Source organism: Bombus impatiens, unplaced genomic scaffold (genome assembly GCF_000188095.3).
Source record: "Bombus impatiens unplaced genomic scaffold, BIMP_2.2 scf_0155, whole genome shotgun sequence".
Taxonomy (NCBI): domain Eukaryota; kingdom Metazoa; phylum Arthropoda; class Insecta; order Hymenoptera; family Apidae; genus Bombus; species Bombus impatiens.
This window is the reverse complement of record NT_176574.1, coordinates 1381127-1390008: the sequence shown is the minus strand read 5'-3', so window position 1 is coordinate 1390008 and position 8882 is coordinate 1381127.

Sequence of the window (8882 nt, the reverse complement as noted above, 5' to 3'; positions counted from 1 at the left end):
GTTAAATGTATCGTATTTGTAGAGCCATCTCTCCTACAAGAAGATCAATTTCTCTGATGTTAATACGAATTTCGAGATATCAACGAGCGATAGAATTCGAATTCGTAGTGGAAAACACGTTTCCTCGTTCGTTTAGCTTTCATTCGCTTGGAAATGAACTTTAAGTACGTTTGTTCCTCGAACAAAATGTTAATAAAAAACCTACATGCAAGTACCTCGTGCATCGTGTTAATCGTACGTAGATTCTTTGCTTTATTCAACCGAGTTTGTTGCAGTTTATGTGTCGTTAGTTTTCAAATACGATAATTCGTTGTCGCCAATCGATAATCTCTCTCCTACTTAATTAGAAACAGGCAATAAACTCACAAAGAAGGTTTTCACGGCACATCAATTAGTATTCGGAGATCTCGTCTTCTCGTCCTATTTTTCCTCCAACAATTGTCTTCCAATTCTTCGTTCGAGCGAGATGTTCGTTAGGACGCTTCGAAATTTTCTTATCCAATTCGCGTAAGTCAACGACCAGATTCGATTAGAATGTAACAAGGATCTTGAAGGCAAAGTGAAACGTGCCGGTCGAAAGTTTCGCGAAAGAAAAGTTTGAACAGCCTTTTTCGTTCACCGATTAGTACCGAAAGAGAATCGATCGAATCGACGAGAATAAGTCGAAGATACCGTGGAACGCGACGACGACGACGACGTCGTCGTCACGCTGCTTATTAAAAGTTTCAGAGGGACATCTTAGTCTGGAACTGTACCAATGCACATCGATATCCATTTGGTTCGATTGCGCAACACCGATCTCTACGGTGACTTCTGGCAAATGTCAACGTTGTACTCGATTTTAGTTCTTCCATGCCACGGTTAACGAAGATATACAGTCGGTCACAAAAGTCTACGTACACTGCTTACACATCAAATACGTGTTACAGTAAAAACGTTAATTTTACGAATTTTGTTGATGCATTAAGATTACATATTTTTCAAACGGGGTACGATTCATGCGCTTTCACTTTTGTTATAAAAATTACATACACTTGTTATGTCTGTATGAAATCACGAAAATAGCAGGTTTCGTATTGTACGAAATATGTTGTGGTCCTCGAATTTTTATCATTTTAATATCGCTTTCATTTTACGATGTATTAGGTTGTTTCTCTCGGTTTATAAGAAAATAATAGATGCGCACAATCGTTTGTTTTATATTATTCTATTGAATTACGTCTGATCCATTTTATTCCACTGAGATAAGAACCGTAACGTTTGAGAGACTACGTTTCATGTTTATGTAAAGATGCATTGTTGTAAAACACGCGTTTGGGACAATTTAATAATGAGATTCGTAATATTTGGAAAAAGAAAGTTTATGTATAAGATAAAAATGAGAAATCAGGCGTATCAACAAGAATTTTTTCATATTTTCCTCGAAATAAAATTATTTATCGAGAATAGAAAAATATAATTTCGTCGAAAAAAGTAGTTCCTAGTCTACGTATTAATAATAATTGTACGGATACATAAGCATAAATAATTTTACAAAATTCGATAGACGCACGTAGACTTTTGTGATTGGCTATGTATTTTTCTCCGAAAGGGACAATTTTGTGATTTTAAAACGCAGCATTTTATTCGCAGTTCTTCTATTTACCAATTTTATTTATTTAATCTTCTTTGTTAACATCGTGTTTATGAATTTCCATTCCCACGCTGTTCGTAAAATTTTTAACGTGGTGTAACCGGCCCAACGAATCGCATGTATGTATATTTGATAGCGTTTTTAACATCGTTTAGCCCATAAACCGCTTTATTTTCTCAGTTTATGTTCGTTTCAGTGAAGTCAATGAACGTTGAAATTATCGAATTTCAAGCGTCTTTGTAGCAAAAGTAGGAAATGTTAGGAACATTAGATGGAAATATTAAAAGCTTAAATCCGACTTTGACTTAATCATTTAGAAGAAAACTTCCCGCCCTTTCGACGTGGAAAATTAACTGCGCGTCTAAAGTGACCCACTTGTAAAGGATCTACATTAGTATTTTCTTGGATAAACGTTGATGTGAATTCTCATTAAAGTATTTAATGGAGCAAGAAAGTTGTTTCGAAAAACGAAATTCGAACAACGTTTCACGATTAAAACAGCGGTGATTCTGTCACCGTTTTACGTTCGCTTGTCATGAAACAATTACTACTCGTTTCGTGATTTCTTCGCATTACGAAAGTTCATTTTCTTCTCATTTCTTCGATCTGTGTCATGAAGCGGCTTTTTAACGAATTTCATGCAGCACTGACATTATCCTCTTTTTTCTATTTTTTTTTTTTTTTTTTTACACAAACGAATAGAAACGATTCCACAAAAATAATACAATCACTTTGATTGCACTTGTCCCGCAGGAATATTATTTTGTCGATAAACAAACATACCGATTCGGTAAAAAGTTTAATAACCAACAGGGCGTATAATTACAGGCGATTAAATAAATATCTTATGTTCGAATGAAAAATTACCAGCCCGAAAATCGATCCGAATAAGCAATACGGTGCGTTTAAATGCGTCGTTTGCTGATTGGCCGGAAATGTTACCGGAACCGCCGTTTTGTACTAAAATTTATCGATGTCATTAACGAGTTTGTAGCGTTCCTTTGACAATTTCACCATCAATTGACCATTAAATTTCCGTAAATCTATATCACGGATATACAACGCAGAAATGACTTCGCAGAAATTTGGTTATCGAGCTCGCTAAAAAATGTTCACAAATGTCAGTCACACAAACCCACCGGTTAACCGCAGGAAACGAAACGAGGTTGTCGGTTTTCCGCTTGTTTGCAGGATAATTTTCTTTGAATCGCTGTCTAGCGAAAAACCTGGGCTTACAAAGTCCACGTAAATACGATAAACGAGCGGCAACAAAGATCAATGGTAATAAAGAATGGACGTGGACGAGGTGCAGAGCAAAGCCAACCATAATACTCTTCTACGTATACAGCGGTGCGTAAAAGAAACTTTAAAATCGATACATTATGAATCTTAATAATTTTTGCGCTAAACAATTTTTCACTATGTAACAACTATGATACACGTATTTACTGCTCTTATCAAATAATTACAGAAAAAATTATATCTTCCTTTTAACCTTCTTATTTTATAAACTTTCTTTCATACAACATTGTACGGACGAAATTTAACAAATTACGATTTTCCAGAATCGATAAATTCTTTTGGGGATAAACAAATTTGGGGATAAACGTGAGAAAGTAAACGATCGGTCGCGATTAAAATTTCCTGACATTATTCATTATTAAATTATCGTGCAGCAAATGATTAATTTATTACACCGTTTATAGAACAGATTTTATCCAACATCTTCGTAATAAATATTTGAAAGGAAACTCATCGCGTCTCGAGGAAACAAGCTGCAAGTGCAATATTTAGAGCTTAATATCCGCCACTAAAGGAAGTGCAGCTTCCGCCTGCAGCGATAGTTGACGACGGATGTATTTCGTACCGCGAATGCATCGGAGACCAAACAATTCTCTTCTTCTTCCTGTTTTTTTTCTCCTCCACTCTCATTTAAGTCTTCGCAAAGAGGAACAGTAGTTCGAGACTGTGCTCGCGCCACGGATACTCCAGCGCGTAAAGTATCGTCCTTGATTCGTTTCAAAAAGGATCTATCTGCGGTTTAGCGAAAACATAACCGTCACGTCACCGCACCGTTTTCCGCTTTCACAAGGCCTCCAGAGCACGAGCGTTCTCTAAACAAAATGACAACTCGACCGATGTAAACTCTCTGGGAGAGAAAAGATTCGCAATAGCATGATAGCAGCGAGAGAGAAAGAGAGAGGAACCGATCTCGCCAGTGAATCGCGGAAATTCGCGTTAATTTCGATTTTTCATTCGTCTGCAAACCAGGCGTAGCTGCCCGATTGAAAAATTGAGAAGAAGCCCTGGACCGAAACTGCGAAAACTCGACGAGTACGCGCGTCGATAATAAGTTCGAGAAAGGTAAATACATAGGGACCGAAGAATTGCGAGCACATCTTGTGAAACGTTTAAGGGGGGCGTAAGGTTAATTCGTACAACCGCAAATTTTTCAACAAATTTTCGCAAATGCGGCTAATTTTCCCTTCAAAGTGTTCCAAAAAAGTGAAAAATTGAGATTTCGAAAAACCCTGCCAGCGTTACCTGGGGAAAACTGTTACCTAACGAATGAACTTTGATTTTTTGATTTCAGATGATCCAGCGCCAAGTTATCGGGGCCACCGCAATTCTACCTTTTTCCGAGACACGTCCGAATAATTGCTGCCATTGCCATATTTTTTAATATTTCTCCGTGAAAATTTTATACAATATTCTTCGAATGTCATGCTTTAATGTACTATTGGTTTTAATAAAGAGATTTTAACTGTGTCGTCACAAATAATTCACAAAAACATGCCTTATTTTGTACGAATTAACCTTAGCCTCCCCTTAAAGAAACAACGTTCTTGATCGATCTGCATCGCGAACCAAATATTTACGACACTTGCACGTACGTAAGACATCTATCAATTACTATCCTGACCACCTGATCAGCTGTTCTAGCTACAGTATGAAAAGAGCATCGCACATCGAGTTCACTAAACATATTATACACAAAGGAAACTTTCGCAGGAAGGTCTAGTCTTCTCGAAGGATATTGACTTTCGCCACCTGCTATAGATAAGTGTTTGTTCCATTGATTGCTTTTACCCTTCGCATTAGTGGTTACTAACAATGTTGTAACTTTGGGAAGTGCGTGCCATGTCAAACTCGTGATTAAGAAAAAGAGAAAAAGATGAAAAAGAACAGGAAAAAAGAAGATCGCTCGTTTGATCCGAACTATAGATTTCCATGCATTTGTAAGAAGATTAGACGGAGCAAAGTTACACAGTATGTACGTGGTACGAAAAAGTATATAAAATATTCAAAATATAATAGTTCTCATAATATGTAACAAGTAGAACGATTCCTACATTCCAGAAATAAGAATTTGCATAAAAACCCGTAGTTATAGTACGTTTAGTAAGATTCCCCGTAGTAAGATTCAGAAATGATTGCTCGTGGAATCGAAGATCGAACGTCCGGATCCTTTGAGAATATTCTAAGAACGATCGAACCATGTTTGTTCGATTCGCTCGACCGAACTACTGCTTTCATGGAATATTGTTGCAAATGTTTCATTCAGTTTAAAGTTTAAATGAGGAATAAACGTACCGCAAGGACAATTAAGGGACAAATCATGCGAAACTAGTTGCTACCTGGGAAACGTGCCGCAGGGTGGAAATCGAAGCAGGAGTTATGTCTGTTTTAAGCATAGTTCTGACAGGCTTCCGTTGTCGAATGGAAATTCGACGAGTTGCCTGAAGAGAATTTCCAGCTAAGTTAAAGCCGCTATCCGTACCGAAATCAAGACCTACGTGCATACGTAAGCGCCAGCAATGAAGAAAGAAATGAAAATGATTTTCCATACATCCTTTTAACACGTGCGCCTTGTAATTTCTTTTATGGATATATTACGGATCTATCGCGTGGATTGCACTGATCGTACGTGCTATAAGGCTTTATATTGCAAGCAATTATTTACCAATATTACACCCGAGGCGAAATATCGAAATATATAGATAAACAACAGTCTCCTGCACAATTTTGGATTAAAATCGGATTATACATATAACAGCGGTTAGAAATTCTGGTAAAATTACTTGAAACACGATTACAAAAGGTCTCTTTTGTTGATGAAATGTATACGTTTTCTCGTTCCACGCAAACGTTAGATTAAACATTTTCCCATGCGAATAAACAGATTTTCTACTTCGTAACTTAAAATTAATTAACGTTCCGTTCTAATTAAGTACACGTTGCAGTAACAAGAATATCTCATTTATAATAGAAATTTATGTGGTTAAACTATTAGTACGACCGTCTTGTGTAACTAATATAAATGGAAAAGTTCATAAAACCGTGATATTCAACCGTGTAAATCTTATGATCGCCCGTCACGAGGTTTTAAAAACAAATGAATTCATTTATTTGCTACCTTTAGAATTGCTTTCTACTGGTTCTACGTTCATTTTTACGTTCATTTCATTTATAAACCAACCTGATTTGCGAGTTTTTTTTAAGCAATTAACGTCCATTCGAACCAATTCCATATATCGTTGTGTATCGTGGTTCGATTCTATCGGTTAAAACGATCAAAAATATATCCTCAACTCGTGTATCGTTTCATGGAACAGGTTTCAGAATGTTTCCTATTTGTATCGAGAAAAATTCGTTCGCTGTTTGCAAATAAAGATTGGATAATATATACGTAACTGACTAATTTCGAAGCTCCGCTAATGTGGAACGATTCATCATCTTTTGTTTCGCTTTTGCAATTGTTTTATGAATGCACGACAAGATAATCATGGGACGTTATACGTTTCAACAGCGAGGAAATATCGTTGAAAAGTTTTATCAAGGCAATTCGTCGATGACGCTGATCTTACGCAAATTACGTCCAAAGCATGCAAAATATTAGCAGAATTCGTGAGTTAATAATGAAATTTGAGCGATAAAGGTACGTGAAAGATACGACAAGATCTGATCGTGATCGAGCTATCCGCATATCTGAAAATATCGTGAAAAGATTCGCGAGAGATCCAAAATTCCGAGATCTGTACGAAACGTCGTTCTGTCAAGTGAATATTCGTTGAGCAACTTCGTGCACTATGTCTTCTATATAATTTCCAAGCATTAAAGTAAAGTATTAGGTAATTATGAACGACTTGTGTTGAGAAAAGATTGTCGTTATTTATTTTATTTAAAAGTTACTGGCAATCAGAATCGGTCAGTTATACATTGTCCACCTTGTACGAGTCAGCAGATGTATCCTTTATCCTTTAATTTCCTGAGATCGTTTAATTAGTAAGATCGCTGCTTTCAAGCAGTTTACGACTAATTTCGAAGAGGAAATGAAAAAGAAAACTCGCGTACGACGACCGGTGTAATTAACGTTTGACGGAAAGAAATTCGTTTCGCGAAAATGTCGCCCGAATCAAAGGAGCCGGCTGTGAAAAAAAAATTGCGATTCCCGTTGCACGATTTCGAGTGGCGGGAATGCTAAATTTCTTGAGGAAGTCTCCGCGAGAAGAGCCTTTTCATGACTCTCATATCCCATTTCCGTTTAGTTCTCTCGTTTTCTCTTTGAGTGTCCTTCCTCTTCCTCTTTCTCATCTTTGTTTCTTCTCTTTTTCTTTTTACATCGTTGCTATTATTTTTGTTTCTCTTTTAATCCCTTTCGTCATAGTTGCGCGTGTTGCATTTTAAACGTCCACTTGGAGTTCCGCGTGTGCGGGATGTGGATGTTTTTGAAATTGAAATCAGTTGATTCATGACACGTTTCAATTATTCATGTACAAAGTTGGATGCAGCTTCGCGTGTAGTAAATGTAAATTCTGTCACCACGGCGCGTTATACGACGCCTTCTATACGTAATACTGTTTTTCATAACTTATTCACGTATTCTGTTTATCGTCCAGGTACACGATGACTCGGGACGAGTTGTTTCGGCCACCAGAGGCCGGGTGGTCTTTCCAGCCGAAAGAAATTAAAATTGTACAGCGGTTTCTTTTTTAGTTTTTCAAATTTTACAAATATTCCAATGCACCAGTAATCGACTCGGAACGAAATTCTTTCCATTGCGTTGCGTGATGCACGGCAAATTGAACAAGAGGGAAACGTAGATGAGAAAAGCCATAAATGTTCTCCACTTTATTCAGTTTTGAATCGTTGAAAATTGTGTCCGATGTGCTCGCGATCACTGAACTTTCTTTCTTCTTACTGCATTAACCCTTTGACTGCGAAAGGTGTTACACACTGCCAGCTATATATACTACGACACTTGCTTGTTACGTCTATCGAATAATTCTAACAAATTTTCCTTCATTTACTATTTTACACTAGAAGACTCCATATAGTACGAATGAAACGACAGATTCGTAATAAAATACCTAGGAAAGAGAAGTCAGTGGGAAGCGTACAATTTTTGCCAAGTGTCAGCTGATATCCTAATATTTATGGCCAGCAGTGTATGTGTCCAGTAAATTTCGCCAAGAAAGATACATTTACCGTTTTATTCAATCGATACACGAGGCAAATATTTTTTGCCGATTTCTATCGTAATAACGATAATAACGAAGTAGGAAAAGAACGGATAAATAAATTGGAAAGATTAATAAGACAGAGTTAAAGGAAAATGAAAATAAATGGGATCAGTTTCGCTCGGTTATCATTTCCAATGACAACGAGCCGTATTATGCCAAGCAATTTGTCTCGCATAACTATTTAACACGTTAGCCACGGAGTGATTTGCGAAGAGCGAGTTGGCCGGCGAACGAGCACTGGAAAATTGCCAAAAACGTGAGAACAGTTATCGCTGACAATGAGAGCCGGGTAGTAAATGTCAACACTTTCGCGAACATAGATAGCATTTAGGCGAAGTTGGATGTTTCAATTTTCTACTTTTCTGGCACACGATCTCTATCAAGTATTTCCCGGCGCGCATTGTTCGTCTCGATTACTCCTCGTCGCTCCCCGTCTTTCCACCTACTGACAGGGAAACTTCTTTCACGTAAATGCTAATCACTCGGCAGCGGATATTTACGCAAATACATATTTTTATAAAGGCAATTCGGTTTCGATTTCGATTAGTACTTTGGTAATTATTTGGTACGGTTATTATCTCAATTATTATCTCGGTTTTGTACAATTATCAACAGTAGAACTAGCGGATTGATCACAGTGATCGATTAGCCATCTTCCAGGGAAATATCTGAGGATTCGAACGATACCTTGCAAAATATATCTTTATTTTTCTCTGTAATTGTAG